This window comes from Falco peregrinus, chromosome 2 (assembly GCF_023634155.1).
Source record: "Falco peregrinus isolate bFalPer1 chromosome 2, bFalPer1.pri, whole genome shotgun sequence".
NCBI lineage: Eukaryota > Metazoa > Chordata > Aves > Falconiformes > Falconidae > Falco > Falco peregrinus.
In genome coordinates this window covers 20,312,695-20,335,905 of record NC_073722.1, presented here as the reverse complement: position 1 = coordinate 20,335,905, position 23,211 = coordinate 20,312,695, and the positions used below count along the sequence as shown (strand labels likewise).

The window sequence follows — 23,211 nt, the reverse complement described above, 5'->3', positions numbered from 1 at the left end:
TTCATCCATCTATTTAAACATACGTGGATTTCATGCAGAAGTGATAGATGTAGGGGGAAATTTTTCAATTATCAGATGACCTCTTCTTTAGGTTGTAGGATACTTTCATGCTTTTTAATTTTGAAAGTCATGTCTGCCTGGTGTTTTTTTACAATTACTAAACTCAGTGCCTCTGAGAAAGCCCCTACATACTCTTATAAACCCACATTTCCCATGATTTTTGCAAGATGGATTTTGCTGGTTCTGGGACTGTACACATTTTGAAATGCATATAGTATACAGTAATCTACTGAAGTCAATTGCTCTTTCCTTTCTGCTTCTAAACAGTTCTTTGAAGATCAGCCTTGAGCCTGGTTTAAGCTAAATTTTCATTACAGCATTGCTGAATACAGGGTTTGAGTGTTCCCCTACAACCTAGTTGCAGTCGTGTTTTGAAAGCTGCCATGGAAAAAGCTTTTGGGAGCCCTGAAAACCACTGTTGCTTCATAAGATATCAGATGCTCTGTACAATTACTGAGAAAGGAGGAAAATCAGTATCTACAGATAGGAAAAAATAAGACTAAAAAAATTAGTGTTTTGTGTCTAATTTCCTGTGCATAAGGAAAAGTCATTGGGAAACATGCAAACAAATGGCTTATTTATTTATTTTTTAATTTCTGAAGGTGAAGCAATCTCATGATTGTTTTTTTCGCAAGGCTGTTAAGTAGCCATCTGATTAATGATAAGTTGATCAGTACTTGCTCACAGGGAATGCAAATACCTTGAAAATCAGTCCTGAAATCTGCTTTATGCTTAGCAGAGTGAAATGAAGACTCATTTTGAAAAATGGTGGTCATTTTAGGCTATCTTGTGAAGTCTAAAGCCACTATAGCACTGAAAAGCACTGAAGATGTCCATAGTTGCCAAAAGCATTTCAGTAGTGAGGCAGACGTAGCTGTGCCCCTAGCAGAGGGGTGGACATTCCTAAGAAGCACGCATTTGCCCTTTTACGTGTATTTATTGAGAGGGGAAATATCCAGCAGCCATCAGGCATAGACAAGGATGGCCCTTGGTCATCTCACTTGCTTAGGGCATAGTTCTAAGTCTTAAACAAGTCTGAGGTAGCCTTCTGCAGACACTACAGCAATCAAACCAAATTGTATTTTTTGCATACATTTTGTCTGAAAAATCCTGGCATTTTTAAGCTTTCCAAATCAGGAATTTTAAGGAAAAGGGAGAACATGCAGAAAAAGGGCTTCCAGGCAGAAGACAGGGATATGAATAAAAATGTCTTTCAATTTTTCCTTGTCTGAGCAATCTAGCATGAGGTGAGGGCAGTGACTGTGATAATAACGGCAAACGATAAATGAAAGAAGGGACACTTCAACATGATCTAGGTAACAGGAAAATTTTAAATGGACAATTTGACATGATGGTCTCTATGGAATTATTTTTCATTAAACAATCAAAGCTTGTGATAATGCAAATGAAATCCATTTTTAGCTGCAGGAAATTCTGAGAATTTCAGAGGAATAAAAAATATGAGAATAATAATATCATGATGGTAATTCACAGTAATTATAGAAAAGCATAATTGCACAACACAAGCACTAATCAAAGCTCGGAAGAGTACTTTGGCAATCATTAGGATTTCAGAGCTATTAGCATTTACCTTTGTCATTGGGCACCACACAACAAGCATTATTAATTTCATGTCAATCTAGAGCATAATTTCCCTGATCAAATATCAGTTTGTAATAACTAACCACAAAGATTAGCTTATCTGACATTGATTTTTATGAAGTATTTTAGAAAGAAGGCTTTACTGATGATTGCTTTGGAAGTAGCAATGTTGTCCTTGAACTTAGGTTATTTCTCAGGGCTTGTGGGCTATCCTATATGTGTACAAACTCCATCAATTTATTTGCATCTGCTGGCTTAAAAATGCTTCAGAACATTGTCCATGCTTTTCCTCTTGATATCTTATAATTTTCTGAGCTTCATACATCTGTGTGTAATAAAGTATTATTGAACTATGCACATATTTATGTACATATGTAAGTCATCATTTGTGCTCACTGTAACTTCTAATCTGATGTACAGCTGGTGCTAAATTATTCTATGTATGGTATTTGTGTAATTTGTTCATTTTCTGCCCACCACCCCACTGACCAACTATGCTTTTGTTGACCAAACTTGCCTTGACTGCCTAGCATGAGGAAAGGGACATTTTACAGTTGATAACATACAGGGGTGGAGGTGAGGGGAACATTGAGCAAATCAAAACTGAATTTAAGAAAGAAGAACATGGAGCTGGAAAACTCACAATGTGCTCATGGAGAAGGGATCATCAATTATTAGGAGAGGAGTCAGTTTTCAAGAAAACCAAAGAGATAAATAAAAGCACAATTTAACAGCTGAAGCCAAGAACAAGTAGTTTGAAACTGTGGTTTGGAGAAAGGATATCCTGTAGTGAATAAAATCATGAACAACATGTTTTTTTCCCAGGTGAAGAATTGAAATTGTGAAATTTACTAAAGCACAAACAACTAAAGCATACTTATGCTATTATTATATATATGTATTTGGGATATGCATCATGTTATCTTATATTCAGTAGAAGAAAAGCTATACTTTGTACAATAAAATAAGCAAAACCAGGTCCCTAAACACAAACTGTAAGTCTTAGGGCCTTCTTGGTTCTTTTTATAACTCTCTTTATCCATTAATTATTTTTTTAAAATTAAATCTGTTCTCATACTGACATTTAAAGACTTTAAAAAATTCAATACCATATGTATAGCTTTTAAGGGAAGGGTTGTCTATAGAAGACATTGGCTGGTAAGTAAAAAAAATATTTCAATTCGTTGCTCAATAGAGCAAGATACAACTTATGAACATGCAGGTGAGGTCATTTCCCAGTGTCAGAAATAGTAAGTATTGAATATCTTTTCCTTTTCTCAACTGACTCACTGTCACAGTGCTTTTCTCTGGCTTGTGGCAGGATTGTTTTTCTGTTAGCAACTTATTTTTTAACACACCATTCTGACACCTTGACAGTTCATGTGCTAAATCAATCTTTACAATTACTGGCAGGCAGTTATTAGATGTATTGCACTTAATTAACTTTGCACCTAATTACAAGCAGTGCTGGCCGATTACAAAGGGCATAAATATATTAGTGCCCTAGCTGTCACATCATGAAAATGGCTGTTTGAACAAGTCAAGCAAAAGCAATTACCACATTGTGTGCATGGTGGATTGTAGCAGAGTGCAGAAAGAGGAATGAACTGTTTTACTGTTTGTAGGAATTTAATTTTGCACTTTGCATTTCAGGTGACCCAGATGAGCAAAAAGTAGGATAGAAGATTTCCTTTCATCTGTAGAAACACTTCAGGCGTGCTTCGTGTGTTATGAAGGGAAAACAAAAGTTGCATGGTAAGAGCTGACTTAGGTTTTGTTAGATATCCACCCTGTGTATCTGGAAATGATAAAATAAAAGGATTCCAGCATTAAGGAAGAAAAGCAGTGTAACATGAGATATATTCTACAGTTCATAAGCAAAACTTGTGGTTCAGAATGACACTGCAACTGTTACTTACACAGTAGTTGCCAAAATGAGAAAGAAAGCAGAATTCAGTCTCATCTGTAGAGGGATATGTTGTAAAGAACAAATGTTAGCACTCAGCTGGTGTTCTGTGGAAATCTGTCTTGTGTTAGCACAGGAAGAAAACATCTCTGCTGGAAAAGTAAGCAAGACATTCAGAGCAATTTTTAAAATTTCCTAAGTGGCTTTGTGAACAGTCTATATAAGAGAGATGTTTCCTTTTGTACCAAGTATCTGATCTAAGTACCACATGCTCTTTTTTGCATAGGGAAATATAACATGTTACAGGTGGTTTAACTAATTGTTGTTGTGCATATAGCCATAGAGGGATCATGTCTTCATTTTAAAAGCATCCTGGCTAAGGAGAAAAACTGAAAACTTAAATATAATAATTTTTTTTCATTCCTTAAAGATTTCCTTTTTCTGCTTAGCAGCAGAATTAGCCCCTGAATTACCAATGTTTTACAACAAAACTAAATAAAATGTTTGTTTTCCTTTTCAACAAAATTTAGTCCCACACTTAATTATTCACTGATGCATAGACAAAGCAACTTAAGCCCACTCATAGGAATTTCATGGTCAACAGACTGTACTGTTTGCTTTGTACAAGGTATGTAATGCTTTGTACGGAACAGTACCAAGGTCACACAGACCAGTTTCACATATATTCGCCAAAAAAGGTCACTAGAACTTGACTTTGCTTGAGGCAAATGGAAAGAAACAGAGGGAGTCACAATGTGGTGCTAAATTAGTTGCTGTAGGGCTTGTATGCTGTTATTATTTACAAGCTCTGAATAAAGAGAACTGTGAGGATGTATGTAAACCTTTCCCAGCCCAGAACAGCCATTCGTTGTTATTCACTTCTAAATAGGCTGCCTGTGTTGTTTCTGATAACTCATGGAAGAAGTAGGTGGCCTCTAACAGAAGTTTTGTATGCCTTTACAATTGTGCTTGCATGAAAAAGTCATTTGACTCCTTTGTGTGCAACAGCATAAAGAAGAAAGTGGGGCAATAATGTGTTTTCAAATACAATCACTGCTGAAAACGTTGCTCAATGTGTTAAGAAGACCTTGGGTGACCAGTGATTTTTACCCTGTATAAAATTAGAGACATTGCTGTAGAAAATTAAACCTGTGCAGGAAAGTGTCCTGATGGAATGATCTGGGGGAGGCAAGCACTGTCATTGAAGTAGCCTGTGCAAGAGGACTTTGGCTCTTTAGCCAATCCTTACTGGAAGAGTCAGCCCAAGAGAGATGTTAAATCAGTCAAGGGTTCATGTAAAGCTCTGTGATTTGAGTTTTCCAGGGCAAAATATATGCTACTAAGCTTTTCACTGATGAGAAACTGCAGGGTGCAAGGTATTACATGAAATAATGGGAACTTGGCTCTTCCAGCACACAAAGTTAAGTTATGTTCAACACAAAGTGTGTTAAAATGTTACTTTCTTAATTGAATGCATGGGAAGCAACAAATAATCCATGAATAATGTTTGAAAAATAAAAGCAAGTCTAAAGCTTCATGCATTTGAGTAAAATCAAATAAAACAGCAATAAGAAGTTATTCTAGCAGAATATCTGCATCTTATGTGCTTGGGGTTTTTTTCTGATATGGATGGTCATAGAATCATTTAGGTTGGAGAAGACCCTTAAGATCATAGACTCCAACTGTAAACCTAACACTAAACCCACCACTAAACCACATCCCTAAGCACCACGTCTACATGTCTTTTAAATAGCTCCAGGGAAGGTGACTTGTCCTTGCTACATGGTTGCTGCTTTGATGCAATTGCTTTTAGTTAAAATATTCAACCTGAATAGTCAGTTTGTATTTATGTATGTATATATCTATGTGGATATATATGTGCTTTCTGTGGTATCATAAACCCATAGTGGGGGAAATGGGGATATATGCAAAAATACACGTCACCATTTCTCAATTATGAAACAGGTTATCACAACTTCTTATGCAGCAGCCCTGTCTGGAATGGGATGGCCAGGGTTTCTGCACATGCAGGGCCAAGAGACTGCTAGCTGGCTAGTGTGCGAGAATGGGGGCCACTGCTTCTCGGCTGCTTCCTTCTGGGCAGGCTGCGGGCTTTGGTGAGAGGCATTGCTCAGCAGGGCCAGGAGCCACGGCCCTGCGGGATGCAGGAATCTGACTTCTCAGGGCTTTCAGGGACTCAGCAAGAGCTTGAGGTCCTGCTTCTGAGAGGACGGATGCTTCAGTCATGCAGCACGCAGCTGGTATCTGGTGCTTATACAAGGCAGGGACTCGCAGTCCCAATGAAGTGGTCTCCCCACTTGAAGCATAGCCTCTGTATTAAGCACTGATCATGTGACAACAACGGTTGCCCTATATTATTCCGAGAGTAGTGGAGAAAAGGCTGGGAAGTCAACTATGACAGCTATTTTGCCCACTTGCATAATATTTCACTATGTGGAGTCCTCAGCTTTTCTATATTTATCATATTTGTACTAATGGATCATTGAATGAAAACTGAGCTGGTTATTTGTTCGTTTTATTCCATAGATGAGAAGCTTCTCAGTCATGACTTCTGAAAACTAATAACCTTAGTGTGCTCCTAAGACACAGCCTTCTAAGATTGAAGGACATAATCTTAACTGTTTTTTACCTTTTTTTGGAAACATCTAAGGAAAAACTAGAAACTGCGATGATATATGAAAACCTGACAGGTATGTAAAAACCCTCTGTTAGATTTTCCATCCAAATCTGCTTTGTTCATGGAACTGCATACTTTATAGTCTGACTTTTACACTCTGTTGTAATGACTCTTTCCATCTGAGTGCATCATACTATAGGAAGCTAATTGACTTTGACTTCTCTGCTTCTGTTCTCAGTGGGATAATGCCAGTTGTAATTCTTTTATCGATTGTTTAGAGCAATTAGCAGAAAAAAAATTTCTCCAAAGAACAGATAATTTGGTTTTGTTGCTCTCTACCATTAAAGCTAAACAATTTGTTATCTGAAAAAAAAAATTAATAGGAAACACATTCCATCTATTTATTAGCTGAAGAGAGACAGGTTACCTCATCATTAATGTCATCGGTAATTAGCGCTCTTGTGCTGCCACCATCTGCACCAGTGGCTGGCAATCTGTCAGCGGCTTCAAATGCCAGGGCTGATTGTGTTTATCTGTGCCAAACAATGGGCAGACCGTATGTGATCCTGAAATTTGTAAACAGTAGTTGGCTAATGTAATTTAACTGGGCAGTTTTGTTGTATGTGTGACTGCTACCCTGGGAAGGACATGAGGCTTCAAACCTCCAGGGCAATTCCCAGTCATTGGGTCACCAGCACCTGGCTCAGAATGCCATTCTCAATTAATCAGATTTCTGATGATCACAACTGTTTTTTGTTTCCATTTGGGACGAGGTCTGGAACGGCGCTGCAGTTGGAGTGACAGTACCTGTGCTCACATTCCATCAGCATCACTACCCTCCACGATAACCAGCAAATAAACCCCAACAAGTCTCACAGAGGCCTCATTAATTGGATAGGCTTCCTAGTTGTTTTATAGTAGGTAACTTCTGGTTCTATTCCAGATTGAAAAGAATGGGCTTTATTTTACACCATGTGAAGTTTCTTCAAATTAAAAAAAAGGAAAAAAAAAAAAAGCCAGGGAAAAAGGAAGTACTATAATATTTAGACACTAATCTTAGTATTACTGGGTTTTACTAGTCAGTTTTACTGACTTTTTGTTATTCTTGATCTCAAAAAATGTATCAGATTTAGGTCTATTTTTTTGGTTTTGAGGAGAAAAAGATCTGAAAATTCTGACTGCCTAATAAGATAGCTTCCTAGGGTTAAAGAGTCTTGAGATCCTACATGCAGGGATTTGAAAGCTTATGTAAGAATACATTTGTAGTGGTGGAGAGCTGTCTGCCATGCTTAAATTAGCATCATTGTTACTATAAGGTAAATGATTATACATGGAAGTGGTTAGTGAGTTACTTGTTTTGTAATTTTTCATCGGTACTCTCCTGTTCTATGCATTCAGTCAAGAGTAATATATACAAGTACAGGTGGAAGTTAAATGCTTTCTTTGGTACATGGGTTTGAAGCTTGCATTATTGTATTACTTCAGATATCATATCATGGAATATTACGATTAGTGAATATCTGTTAATAGTGTTTATTGCTAATACATGGACATTTTCTTCTCCGGTGCTACTGGAGCAGAAAACTGTTAAAAATGGAAAGTCCCACTGGCATTGTACAAAAATCCGTTTAATAATTGTATGGTAGCATACAATTTCCAAGGGACTGCTAGATGTTTGCATTAGATGCATGGAGCCCAAGTACATTCAGGGAGTAATCTCTTTTTCTCATGTGAGAACGTGGAGCTGCCATTGAAAACTCTGCATCTTGGTCAAAGGTGAGAGGAATCATGAATTTTGGAGTCCATTGTAATGCATTTCTAAAGATCTGGTGTTAGTAAGAGGTGCTGTTGGATTAGTTAGTCTCTTAAAAATGGATAATAGATCATTAGAGTCAATAGCAAATTTGGGAAGAGTATGAAGCATACTAAGAAAACTGTAATGTCTCAATATATTAAGTCTCTCTTGCAGAAAAGGTCTGTTTATTATATATAGATACATAATATGGAAGGTGAATAATATTGGGAAGCAGATATTGTAGTGAACAAGCAAGTAGTAGTATTTTATGACTTAATATTCTGAAATGTTTATTTACAAAAGGTAGTTTGCACTTGTGGACTAATTCAAAACAACTTGAATTGAAATGCTTATTTGGTTTTCAACAGTTCTTAGGCCCAGGCCATCTTTTCCAATGTTTATTGGGTAAATTTACTGCATGAAAATTTTCACAGAATTTGCTGCATTCAGATACCATAAGAAATCATCTGTCCTGAGGAGTGTACACTAAAGGTGGAATAAACATGGCATGCAAAAACAGTTGTTTAATATCCATTAGGAATATGGTTTAGAAGACTCTTTTGTTATTCCATTTACTTTTGTGTAATTTCAGTAATTTGTCTATGTGGTGTGACAATTTGCATATTACAGATTATAATTTTAAAGATCGCTATCTGTTTATCCTGAGATAATGGTGGATCAATACAGAAAAAAATGTCATTGTAGCTTTGGGATTAGAGGAGGAAAAAGAAGTTTCAGAAGAAGTGGAGAGGTGTTTTAGAATTTAATTGTAATGCCTCCACCACTTTTCTACATGTAAAGTGGAAAAACATTACAGATACTAAAATTAAATATGATGCCAATACTGTAAATCCAGTGTAAGGATTTATTGTATCACTGAGCTCTTTAAAATGTTAACATTCCTTGGCTTCGTTTAGAAGCATTAAGTAATTCCAGGTGAGTCACCTCAGACAACAAAGCCCACTGTTGGTAGACATCCATTACACAGAGAATGACTTAACAATTCTCCAGGGGCATGTGTAGATGTGAGAATGTTTTGTTATGGTGTGGTGACTAGCATTCCTTTATTTCTCATTAGTTTATACTGAACTCTAGTATATAAAAATTAATTTCTGTGAACTCCTTCATTCAGTTAATGTACACACATCTTTTAATGAACATTATAGACTAAAATATTAAATTACAACCTTTCTGCCCCCCAGGTGGACTGTCAGACGTGGTGGTATGAATTAATATGTAATGCTGCAAAAGTAACGAATTCCATTTAGCCAAGAGAACTGAAAGCAGCTCTCAGAGGCAAGGCTGGAGCCTTCTGCAATAGGTGGGAAGACTTACATTGACTTCATTAATTGCTGAAGTAAGGGTGGGGATGGAAAACAAAGATCTGTGGGGAGCGATTAGAGAGGCAGGTTATACCTACCCATTAGCAATGAAAGTTCTTCTTGGAGATAAGTGAGCATTCAGACACAGGATGCCTAAATAACTATTCTAAGGCATTTCTAGGTGGCTTTTTGCGTGTCAGTGTGATTTAGCTGTTTCCAGATATAAAATGCATCCATTGTTTTTACTTGAGGAGAGGAAAGCTTAGTGTTGTCATCATCATCCCTAAGCCATGGGAGTCACAGTCAGCATCCTGTCTGGCCTGCGAGGGCCATGTCAGAATCGTGCTACCTGGCAGAAGTAAAGATGATGGGAAATGAACACGCCCTTTAGACCTTACTCTCTGCTGTCCTTTTTATTTTACTTGCACTGTAATGCCGCTACTATAGAAAGATCAGGAAGCAAGGGAATTTAAATTAAAGAAAGCAAGATTTTTTTTTAAAAAAATAAAACCAACAATAAACCAGAAGGAATGAAGACTGAAAATGGGAAATATAGAAGTCAGCTCTAATCCCAGAATTGATGTGATTTCTGTTTGCAGACTAGCATTCATTATGCTGAAGTTAACCACCTCTGATCTTAGGTCTTTTTATTAATTGGTCACGTGGCAGCTGAGAAAAGGCCAACGTTTTGTTTTAGCCAAAATGCATTCACAAGATAAAACAGAGTTCACTTTTTAAAAAAAATTCTTGTAAAGCAAAATATTATGCTTCTGATATTGCAGCTTTTCCTTTTCAATCAGGCTGAATTTTTGTATATTATTTTCAAAACAACTGTTGAGTTAGGATAGAAGAAACTAAGGAACCCATGATACCATTTTTCATTTAGAAAAGTATGATTTAATAATAGAAGATTTTTAGAAATTGTTTCTTGACTGGAAATAATATACATACAGACAATAGATAAATAATTGCAGGCAAATATCGATTAAGAAAGGTTATCTTAAATGTGATTTATTTTATTTGTGTCTATGATTATCACTGGTCCAATGTAATTACATACTTGTCAATTTAAAGCTCTGGAAAGATGGATTAAATGTCACTGTAAACTGCAGGGTTTTAAAAAAGTAATTAACATATATTTCTTGACTGGTTTTAGGCTTTTTTGTTTGTTTGTTTGTTTTTGTCTGATGATACATCAAAAGCTTAAAGCAATCAGAACTGACGCAAAATACCCATTTAATTTTACTAAGGCTTGAATCAAACTGTAGGAGCAGGAATGTCTTAGGAACCTTGCAATTGGCAGTCTTAAGTAGATGCCATGGCAAAGTAAAATTTAATAACAAAAATACTATTGCTTCTGACATATGAGCGAAGTCTTGTAAAATAACTTCACTGAGTGCTCCTAGTAGCTATGAGAGCTTCATTATAGGCAGATAAAATCTGAGATCTAACTTAATATCTACATTAACAGAGGCTAAAGAGAGACAGGATGGCTGCTTGCATGAGTGAATGACCAGCAGAGTAGGAATTTGGGATTTTTTACAAATTATCTCTCTTTGTGACAATCTAGTTAGATTTTTGCAAGAAGGGTATTTTACTAGCTACACTTAAATTTCTGATCATGCACTATTAGGCCTCAATGTAATGATCTGCTACTGAATTTCACTTCCACAGTACAGTAGGTATGTGTATATGTGAGTGTGTACTAATAAATTTCCTGATGATCAGTCAGAATTTGCCAATGATGGAAGAAAGTTTTCAAACCTTTCTCATTCTTTTTATAGAGGGACAACTTCATGCAGCCTTTGGCATGCTTCACTGCTCTAAGAAACATAGCGCTTCTGAATTTTCAGGTTATTATTTTGAATTTCAGCACCATCCTCCTTTGTCCTATGGATGTTGTGCAGTACAACTAGAGCCAAGAGGAATAAAGCTGTAATTTTGTTGAAGTATTGCAGTGATGTGAACGTACTTCTCAAGAGTCTCATCCTTGGTAACATATTATTTGAATTTTGCTTTAGAGAACGTAGCAGGATAGGCAATATCCTGTCTTTGTGAGTGTGAATGCATGAGCACATGCTTAGAATCATCACACCAACGGATGTTAAAAGGAATATCTGTAGGCAGCAGGTTTACTTGCCAGGTTGCAAGGTATCAGAGCATTTGGGAATCATTTTAGTTGACAGGCTGTTCTGACTAATTCTGGATGTGTTCCCTCACCGTTATAGATATGTGACTAAGAATACAGCATGATCTATGAATGGAGAGCTCTTGACAAAATAATTAGGCAATATTCATAGTGGTGAACACCAGCTTCACACTTTTCAGCCTATTTTTTTTTCCGCCCAGCTTCCCCCACACCTTTCACAGCTTTTCTTCATTCTGTGCTGTTGTTGGATACATCTTCTTCAGATTTATTGTATCAACAGTCAAGTTTTGAGATTATTTTGGGGCATGCTGGCGCCAGCATTTTCAATCTGTAAAGCTGTCCCGAACACTTCGACATAACCCTTTTCTGGCAGTGCTGTGATCAGTGCATCAGTGGTGGGTATCAGATCTGAGCTAATGCAGGTCAGATTTCATGGTGCCTGCTGATATTTATGGGGATGGAAAAAATAAAACAGATTTACCTAGAATGTTGTAACCCATTTCCAATGCAAGTGAAGGGGTTATGAATCTGAATCCCTCATCTGTCATAACGGCTGGAGGTAGAGCATAGCTGGGACAAAGCCAACCCCATGCATCAGAACTAAGCTGTGAACTAAGGAAAAGTAGTAAGGTTTAGTAAGCCTAGAGGTTTAGTAAGGATGATCATTGATAGAAATCCACTGAAGTGAGTAGAAGTGTATTTACCTACTGATGCAATCCCACTGCAAGCCTTTTCACCTCCTTTGACCACAGAGTGTGAAGCCTCGCTCTGTTTCTACCCTTCATATAGTGAAACATGTCACATTGAAGAGCAAGCACAATTTATACCCCATACCAAAGAAGAAAACATCTAGAAAAAATGTGCTACAACTTCTTTCAACCTCTTTCCTTTAAATGTTTAGATCGTGACAAAACATTTGATTTTGGGTACAGATCACTCTTTAGTAAATGTAGCCACACCTAAAGTATGCTGCTTTGGTATGAGTCAGAGCTGTGTCCTAGAGCCAGAATAAACTTGCCTTCAGGTCCTGTGGACCTGACTTGACAACCATCAGGCACTCACTTTATTGACATCTGTGGTAGGATAGAGAACTGCTTTTTGGTTTTGCTGACTGTTACCTCAAATAGTTAAAATTTAGAACATCATAATCACTCCTCAGTGATAAAAGGACACTTTATTTTGGCTCATATCCTTTGAGATGGAATGAGTTTTGAACATAAACTTGTAATGTACAGTTTCAGAAGAGCAGGTCTTGGAAGATTTCACAAAATTCTTTGCACAAATATGCATGCTTACTTTTGAGTGTTAGACTGAAAAGTCAATATGGATTATTTTCAATTATGAGTCTAAGTTCTGAGAATGGTTTTTTTTTTACAGGGTTAGTCTGACATAGGAAAAGAGGAAAACTTTTCTAATCTAGATGCATAGATCGCATATGCAAACAGGAATGGAAATTGCCTACAGAGCCTTCATGCTTCAAGTACATTGTGTGGTTACTTTTATATTCAGCCATGAACACATTTTGTGGTAGTATTGCACTCCTTTTGTTTTACAGTATCAAATGAAGACTGAGACATTAAAAGCAGAGTGTAAGAGAAATGAAAAAATGACAGTAAAAGCAGCTGATGAAAACCTTATTAAAAGCTATGCATGTCAGGCTGTGTTCCTTCTGTAACATGTATGTTTGTAATAACAGCTCTGAATCCTGTAGGGACCTATAAGTAATGAAGAAAACTGGTCAAGCAAAAAAAGTTATTGGAAACTTGAGTGCTATTGAGTCCCATAATATGCAAACTGTACATCTGCATAAAATAAACCTGTGCCCTGCTGATAGCTTTTATATTGTTCCCCTTGTATAAATCAATTTGTTTGCAGGGTTCAGTTTACTCTGGTAAATGTTTTATGGTGAGAATTATGTCCCCAATTTCCATAAGCAGTCAACATTCATTGTTGTTTTAATATCAATAACAAGGCAAAATGTAAAACTGAACAGGAGAGACAGTGTCTCCAATGAGAAGGTTGCCCTCTTACCTAGAATGGAAAGCTTCTGGTGTTAATATATCTCTCCCAGTTGAGGAACAGAATCAAGTCAAAGGACACCACCATGAAGAGTCAGGCTGTCCAAAAGACAAAAAAGAAGGGGGGGGGAAAAGAATGACAAACTATAGTGAAGGGAAATTACTTATTTGCCTAGAAAGACAGAAACTAAAGAGACAATAATGAAGTGTGAAAAATGAAGTTGGAGCAAAACTTGCACAAAAGGTGTAATGTACCATAGTACCAAAAATTATGTGTTTGAAACTCTCAGAGAATGTGAATGTTGAATAAAAGGAATATCCTTGTGCTCAGCAAAGTTTTGAGATGGGACAGGCGTGTCTTACCAGGAAAGCCTTAGGTTCTTCCTTGGTTTCTGTATTGGTTCTACTCTGTCAGAAAAAGGTTGTTAATCTGAGGGAGCTGTCTTGAGTAAACCTGATGGTAGCAAGCTGGTGGAAATTACGAAGCTAGAGAACTGAAAGAAAGCGACAGTTCAGTATTTCCTTGCTTGTGGGAATGTGGAATCATAGAAGGCAGGACAGAAGGGGTGATGTGTGATGTTAATAGATTACAAAGATGGTCGTCTGTTGGAGGAAGTAGCGTTCATTCCTCTGGATGGGTTGCTTGGTGTGGTGAATGCAATGCCTGTCAGATGCCTGTAAATGTGGTCTTGAACTGCAGTCCTGGACTTCAGCCATGGACTTTTAGTAAATACTTTTTGAAAACCTAGTGTTACAGGATCTGCCTCCACAGAACTCTGCAATAAATAGACTTTATGGGATGTACTCTGGGGGAAGAAGATGATTTATGTACTCAATCTTTCTTCCTCTGCCCTGTGGAGAAATCTTCAGACCAGCCAGCAGGCTGAGTCAAGGAGGGTGCTCGGCTACTGCTGGAGAGATGATTTTATACTTAAGCACTGGAATTTCTTTTCATTGCTGCCATCATCAATATCAGGTATTTGTTTCTTAACCCATGCAAGGTACTTCTTTAATATGAGAGTTGAGAATTAATACATACATCCCTTTCAAAACGCGAACTAGTTTCACAGAAAATGATACATTAGCAAATCAGAACAAATTTTAATTCAGTATTAACTATAAACTTGATATCAGAGTAACATTCCAATGTAACTGTTAGCTTTCTATGCATCACTACATTTTGAATAGTCTGAGGATATGCACTGAAATTTCAGCTGATCACATAAGAAGTCAGGAAGGGCTGCTCTTGTGTAGGACTCACCTCACGTACTGCTGGCCATCTAAGAACTTCCTGTGGTTACTGGAGTGAGCCAGAACAGCTCCATTCCATTTATCTTATGGTGTCAAAATCCTCTTTGCTTCTTACCATATGAGCTGCAGCTCAAGTCTATACAGCCTGAACGGTTTATAAAAGACAGGTTCGCTGTGATTGCCAGGAAAAAAAACCAGAACTGCTTGTATGAGTTTTTCTTCAGGTTTGCTCAAGTATTGAGTAAAAAACTACAGTCTGTTTGGCTTCAAGATGAGCAGAAGCAACATTTATACAACTGTGCCCTAGTATGTGACAAAAAATGCAGGTATACTATTTATTTTCTGATCTATATAAAGAAAAATATCAAAGAAACAAGTCTATTCTTCAGTGTGACAGGCAAATTCTCAGTGTAATTCCGTTTAAAATTCATGTGTCCTCTGTTTTTAAGTATTAGTCTGACGGACAAATAAATCTTCAAGTTGGTAGATAGCAAAAAGGAGAAAATGTGGCCATATCCCTAAAAACTTTGCAGCTGACTTCCAGAGTACACAGCCTCTTGCATAACTGTGGGTATTACCAGCTGCATCTCCACACTACTGAACTGCTTTATTTTCAGAGGTAGCTGTGGAATGATGTGTAAACTTGATAATCTCCTTGAAAGAAATCTCCCAGAAAACACCAAAGACCATTGAAAGAAGAAACACTCTTAAGTTGCTCCAGCTAAAAGAATATTGGTTTAAATATGCTGTATGCAGGCACTATTACTTGAACACAGGTTTTATTGCACAGCAGAACTGATAGCAATGATACGTCTTCCCTCTAGAATTGTCACTTCTTCAGATACCGATACCTAAGTAGGCACAGTATGTCACATTTTATGGCTAGGAGCATGACCAGGACACTAAGTCAATCTCTTTCAATTTGATGTCTCTCATCAGTGAAATAAATACTGATTTAAGAGCTGCCACAGACTCCACTGCACACATCACCTGAAGATATGATGTACTAGAGATCATGTTAGGGTGGTGCATCAAAATAATGGGAACTGTTTTTTTTTCAGTAGACGACACAGTGGGCAAGTAGAGTATGCTTCACACAATAGCATTAATTGGTTTGTCCATAAAGGGCAAGAATAAATAAAAGCCATTAAGTTTTATGTGTGTATGATATCAGGGTACACTTCACAATTGTAAACTGTAAAAATTAAGTCTTTTTTCTCTTATTTATTCTACTTGCCTCAGGGTTAATCAGCTGTAGCACCAAACCAGCTCCTTTCAGTCTTGCACAAAAGCCTATAATATATCACAGAGTCAGTATCACAGGTAACTTCTTGTCAATGAGGCAAGAAGTTCAGCTTAAGAAAGTATGACATAGAGGTTTATTTTTTATTCCTTTAACAACTGTATAGTATGCAGAAACACACAAATTGTTGAGTTTAAATGGCTGTTAACATTCTTCTTGAGTACAGATATAATAAGGAAGTAATGCCATAAAAGTTCATAACAAAAAGGTACATTACTTTCTCTTGCTAGGAGGGTTTTAATCTGTTAGCCACAAAGGCACTGGGATGGAAGGCTAGAGAACAGTTTAAATGGATACATCTCCAGGTACAGTCAAAGGAAAAGTGAAATAATGATTTTCAAGATTTTTTTTGGATGAACAGAGCATGCTCAACCTGAACCATGTTCTTACAACCCATGATGCAAATTATTAGGTGAACATATAATTTAATGTTTTCTAGGAGACCAGTTAGAGATGATTGACTGGGCTGATACATAGGTGAGTTGTCCCTGAAACACAATTTCGGAATGAATATGTAAAAATACCTACTTTGCTATTAGCCTGATTTTTGTCTATAGCCCTTATCAAACTCTTCTTTTAAATTTGAGTCAATTTTTAATTAATTTTAATTTATTTTCTCTGTAAGCCATTTCAGTTTATGCTTCCTTTCACCCAGAATGGGAGAGGGCCTGTTATCTGTACCAAGAAAAGAAAGAAATAAAAAGAAACTGAGTGCCAAATTCAGCTGAAATGTAAGCAGCTCCAGTTTCACTGGAGTTAAGAGGGAAACCTGCTTTCCCATTCTTTAGCCGATATAGCTCAGTTAAAGCTCAACGCAAGAGCCTGCGTAGCTAAATGATCGGGCAAAGTTACCCATCCATGGTATGTTGTCTCAAGCCTGAAGACCTGTGACAACCTGTGCCTACTCAATGATTCTTTCCATCCCCCTGTCTACTAATAGTATTTTCATATAGTATTGTTTTGTTCCCATTTCCAGTCCCAAATTCCTGCCTCTCTTCCACTGTCCTGATGTTATAGTTCTGTACCAGTTTATGCTACTTTCTCCCCTGCTCTTACCTTGTACTCCACTTCCCGCAGAAGTTGCTCTGTTGAATCTTGTTTGTTCATCCAGGGAGCAGAGGATGAAGAGCCTGAATTCAGTGCTATCATAGCTGGGATCTGCCAAGGCAGCCTGGGAAAATTAGTGATTGTAAAGTGAAATGTATAGTGGCACAAATGCAAGAACTTTGATGCTCTTTTCACTATGTCTCCGTAATATCTATAGTGTGTGCTGCTTTGACTTAAAATATTTTTGAAAGTTAACAGTTTTTAGTTCCAGAAATCATAACAACTGGCAACAGATATCCAAAAATGGCCTCAAAAGAGTAAATGTACTTTGACATATTTCTTTGTTCTTTTAAAGTAAATGAAACAATTAGTCTAAATAAAGCACTTCATCACTGAAACCTGAAGGAATTTCTTGGCTGCTGACAAATCGTGAATAATAATAAAAGAAGAGAGTAGAGAAAGGAAGGGGGGGTCATGAGAGTAGATAATCTATGGGTGATGAACAAAAGCCAATTTCAAGGACTCTTGAGCTGGGTTCTTCTGCTGAAATGTTAAGTTTCTGTTTCAAAGTGTTGAGTAAGCTCAGAATGTTACAGTGGGTTGTACGAGCTTCTGCAAAGCACTTCATGCACTCATTTTATTTCTGTCTTAACTGATTATTCTTCAGTTTCATGTAAAACACTATCAGTGAAGATCTTTATTTCTATTAGTAGAAAGCATGTTCCCTTGCAAATGTAGCTTGAACCATGTAAGGACAAGCTGAGCTTTCTACTTTTCTGCTTTCTGTTAACGCTTATTTATTTCATTTTGCAGTCATCTTGCCCATCTCCACCACAGTTTTCTGTTTGCTTAGCTTTCTATCCTGTCTGACTGCAGCTGGTTAGGGCACAGGCTCTGTCATTGTTGCTGGAGGTCATGCTCACTTCATCTGCAGTCTTTCACTGAGCAGGGCCTTCATTTCTGAGGGGTATGACCAGGCACTACAATGACGTATAAATCATATATATGTGCATACATGTGTGTATTGGTGCTAGTCAGGATCTATGTGTAATCTCAGTATTATCTGGTGGCACTTACCTCTCTTTTGCCACAGAAGAAAAACAACTGCCTTTAGAACCCTGGTTAAGAAAGTAAAATCTGTATCTTGTAGAAGGTGCTGAAATACAATTAAGTGGCTTTGCATCCAGAGCATTTCATGAAGTAAAGAATGAAGCATAGATACTTATGTGGTCCTTTAACTCTTTCTAATTCCTTTTCTAGAAGTCTATAAATTTTAGGAAAGGTGTTTAATCAGGTACAGTTTCATGAGATGCAGTTATCACAGATGGATTAAAAATTTATCTGAACACAAAAGAGCGAATCTCCGACGTCACTACTGTGCACCTTATGTAAAGGACACAGAATACAATTCTGCATTCTTTCTACACGCTCTAAAACTGTGTCCTTGGTGCTTAAGTCTTCAACATGGGTGCACAGGGAGTCACTGTGGTTTGAAATACAGGAAAGGGGAAAGGGAGTGTACTGCCATTCAGCTGTACTTTTCTTCATCTGTATGAGCTGATTTTAGTTTGCACAGATCAGAAGTCTCAGGACAGCGTCTACACATCACCAGTTTGTATTTTAGGGGGATAGATGTGTGGATGGGTAGAACAATGGAACCGTTTGTAGACTCTGTTGCTCTGCCACTGAGCTTGCCCAAATGGTTCAAGCCTACTCACGAAAATAGGTCAGACTATGCCAGAAAGTCCCAGTGTTTCAAAGGTAGAAGTGTGTCATTTTACTGTAAAGGCCCCTTAAGGCTACTTTGTTACCTATTACAAAATTATAGAATACAGTAATGCTGCATTAACTGTCCCTAAGATCTTCTGCACCTATCACCCATCAGATGCTGCAGGCCAAACCCACTGCTTTTGTAACGCCATTGGCTTCAGAAGTTTGCATGAGGGAAGAGTTTGGTCCTTTTTAACTAACTATAATACAGTGTTCTTTGCAACTTCCCAGGTGTATAATTCTTATAGCTTTCTTTCATAGAGTAAAGGAGATTAATTTTAGAAACAGTAGTTTTTACAGATCCCAGGATATTTGCCCTAACCATTATTTTGCTTTGAGTAAGTAGGCTCTCTGGCTAACTTTTACTTGTGGGGAATTATATCGCAGATATATTAACAGCTATACCCCAGTTAAAGTGTGTACCACTAGGGATTGTCTTCAAGCCCAATAGCTTGCTATTATTTCCTATCTCAAAATCTGTGCTAAGTAATAAAATAAAAAAAAAAGAAAAAAGAAGGTTGAGGTCACACTGCAACTGCAGTCTCATTGAGAATTCGGATGGAAACCACAAGCTAATCTATACAAAAATAACACCTAAAAAAGACACCTGAAGAATTTGGACATGGAAGAAAATTTAAAAAGCCCCACAGTCTTGGCAGCTTCATGATATCTTAGAATCACCCTTCCTGGTGGTGGACAAACAGAAGGCTGTTTTGTTGGAACCTAGTCCTGTTCTGGGAAGTCCATAAATCTGTTTTTAATTACATGCATACTACTCAGTCCCATTCCTGTTTTGGCCAGTTAAAGGTGTGCTGTTGCCTTATCTGCTTGAAGGGTGAAGACCTTTTATCCTAATTCCTACAAGGGGCCACAAGGTGTAACGTATTCTTGATTCCTGCCTTGTGGCTTTTACTAGCCAGTTAATCCTGAGGAGGTGTGTGACTGGAAGCTCGTTTCTTTTATGCTTCCCTGGACATCCTCACCAGGTGGCCTGCACAATTATGTAAACTAGGTCGTTCTAGCTTTTAAGACAACTTAGCTCGTGAGGACTCAGAAAATCCTTGATGTTTCAAGTAACCAGGTGGTCCCATACTTAATTATGATTGAGCTGATAGGTATTTTGGAGCAAAATGTTAATATTTAACACTAGACTTTTTTTTTAAAGTAGGATCCCCATCAATGAAACTGATTTTAAAATAGTGAGGATATTTCTGCAATTCTTAAAGTTTAAAAAAATTATTTTTGCAATTATTATATGCATTTTTTCTGTGTTCACATTTTTCTCTTCTATAGCCATCTAGCTAATTTTGAAAATTCATTTACCCTGAGCTAAAATGTGAGGGAAACGAAACAGGCAAAAACTGGGGAAAGAAATGGAAATCTGGAAGTGAAAGTTTTCTTTTAAAGTGCTAAAGCAACAAGGTGAAAGACATGGGAATGAGGAAAGAAAACTTGAAATAAAGTGAATCACAAGCAGGAGAAACAGTGTGGAAATTATTAATGAAATTGCTTTTCGGCTTTTCTACCGTTTTTTCTCAGCAATCCACAATACCAAATTGTCAGCATAGTTCTAAGATGGAAATTTTAGTGTCCCTTTCACAATTCCATTTCAGGGGTATGGGAGAGACTCTGATTTGTATTAAATTCTTAGAATTACAAATTTGCCTTTTCCCAATACATAGAGAATCAACAATGCACTTTATTGTTTTTTCAGCTTTCTCAGCAGGGAAGGTTGGCCTCTTTGCATTGGAAGACTTCTGTCTGTGGTGTATGCATTTCAGAGCCTTCCCACCTGCCTCTGACAAGCTGGGTGAAATACATCAGCAAGTAACATGTTTTTGCCATAAGAGTAAAATTACATGTAGTCAGGAATAATTGAATAAGTGAATTCACAGTTCAGTTTGAACAAACCTATGACTAATAATAATCCAGTATTAATAGATTATTAACTCAACAGTTATTAACATTTAATGCTAACAGATGAGAATGTTTCACATTTGAACTAGGTACTATTCTGTTCATAATTGTTTGCCTGTATAATATTTTAGCAGTAGAATAAAGAGTAGCATTATGTTGAGCCAGGTTACTGATTGGAAGAACCATGCTGTGTTAAGACAGTCTTATTCAAACCTTCCTGCTCCCACTGGGAACACATTATTGTGTGCAAGGGCCATCCTACTACCTTCTCAGTATAAGCAAAGATAATAAGATCAAATTGCATACACTGCAGGATACTTTCCATGGATGCTTTTGTAATACTAAAATTTAGAAGCCCTTTAGGCAAATACTTAAAACATACACAGACCTACCCAAAACTGGTTATGGAGTGGAAGCTGTGATGTGTGTAGTAGGCTGTGTGTAAGGTAACTGTAAGCCCATCTGACAAAATTTTACAAACAGCAGCCAAATTCAGCCGGCTTTCCTCTAACACAGTAAACAGTGGCAGCCTCACAAGATCATGGAGTCTGTTCAAAATACCTTTCAAATAGTATTTTGATTCTGATCCTACAGAGACTTAACAACTTGGTTAATTCTGGTTGTCACACATGACCAGAGAAGTCAATTTTAAGCCTGCCTATGTAGCATGAAGAAAATGTTTTAACAATATATATAAATGCTTAATTTCCATATGGTCTGCTCCAATTAAGTCAAATTGCCGTCTTTGCATTAGTTAAAGAGAGGAGCCCAGCTCAGTTGTGCTCAATCAGAGTAATTGCCCTGAAATTAGGATCAGATGTTTTTCATTACATCCTCTAAGGTATACACGCCATACCAGGTGTAAGAGATTGGGTTTGAGTCCTACCATGGTTTGGGATACTTTTTTCTTCATCTGTGCTGTTCACACAGCGCTAAATGCTTTGGGCAGTGTTCCTCACAAGAAGAGAGGGAGAGGAATAGTGCATACCAAGAAGGTAAAAAATCTTAATAGTCTGTACAGTATGATCATCTGTCTTTACTTACCTGTTTATAATAATGACAAAATTCTTGGGCTCTTCAGGTAATAATCTGGTTAAAAGCTCTTGGAAAGTGCCTGTTTTTATCAGTATTAATTGCTTCCAGCGGGACTAAGCATTTGTAAAGGTAAGTCTTCGTGTCATCAGGGGCTAATTAGGACAAATGCAAAGGGAAAAGAAGTAAAATGAAAGTTGCTTTTACTATTTTTAATTTTGCTGTGTATTTGTGTTCTGAGCCTAACAGTATGCTTTTCTTGCTTGAAACATTATCTATTAGCTTTATAAACATCGTCTAACTTGGAAGACTTTTTTTCCTTCATCTATCCTTGTATTTATGTTAATGCTACCTATTAATTTTTGGTTTTGATGCTGCTTTCAGTGGGAAGCCATGCTTGTGAAGATTGAGTACACAAACAGTTTATAGTGTCCTATTTGAAGAACATAGCCACTGCCGAACAGCTTGAGGCTGACTTCTTCATAGTGACTTTATCTGGACAAATACAGGAAAACGTAAGGTATGCAGCAGCTAAGGAGGAAGTATATTATTTTTCTCGTTTTTCTGTTAGCTGTCATCATGTTTACAAACTTAGGTGGACTATACTCATTTTTTGGCATTTTTGAAAGATCAGTGGTGGAGGGATGAAAGAATAAGATAGTTTTAGTCTTGTAATATGTTCATATTGTATATAGTATACTAGATGTATAGTATTAGGTATAGCTATAAGTGTTTTATGTTTATATTATATATGTAAAAATAGCATATCTAGGATTAGTAATATATCAATAGTAATATAGCAATACTTTCAAAGAAAATATACCAAGTTAGATTCCTGTGTTTGCTTGGGGCCTTATCTGAAAATTTTATAGTGATATCTCTGCTGGCTTGATGTGGTAATCTGTTATAATGTAACTAACGGTAAAAGGAAATCAATGTAAATGTAAAATAGAAAAGTGGTTTGTTTTCCCCAGCTATCACTGTCACTTCTGAGAATGAGCAGGCAAGTCAACATTTCCAAGGGCGCAGCAGCCCAGACATGAAGTGAGTCCTTTGCCCAGAGGTTTCGCAGCCACCGTAGTTCTTTAGGACAACAGCCTGAGCTGGTCACTTTGTCTTCAGTGATATTACAAAGTGAAATTTTGATGTTGTTTGTGGATATTAAAATTCTTAAAGGCTTATGGGGTCAAGATTAGTAGCCAACTTATTTTCTTTCTGTGTACTATATAGTTTTCTGATATAAGCACTGGAAAATAATGCGTTTTTCAATGGTGTCAGAGTAGAGTACCTCACTGCAGTCACTCTCTAGGGCATTAGAGAATATTTTATGTGTAAAAAGCAGAATGTTGTGATCACGCCTCCTTATTGTGGTTCCCGATTACCTGACTTGCCAATAACATG

The 23,211-nt window shown here is 37.2% G+C and overlaps 1 long non-coding RNA gene across 1 annotated transcript; it reads left to right on the top strand.

Annotated features, from left to right (window-relative positions):
• Positions 1-3,314: 3,314 nt before the first annotated feature.
• On the top strand, positions 3,315-22,324 carry LOC129783976 (uncharacterized). Its single transcript, XR_008746192.1, has 3 exons — positions 3,315-3,417; positions 6,116-6,279; positions 22,195-22,324. It is a non-coding gene; the product is annotated as an uncharacterized LOC129783976 (long non-coding RNA).
• Positions 22,325-23,211: the final 887 nt, after the last annotated feature.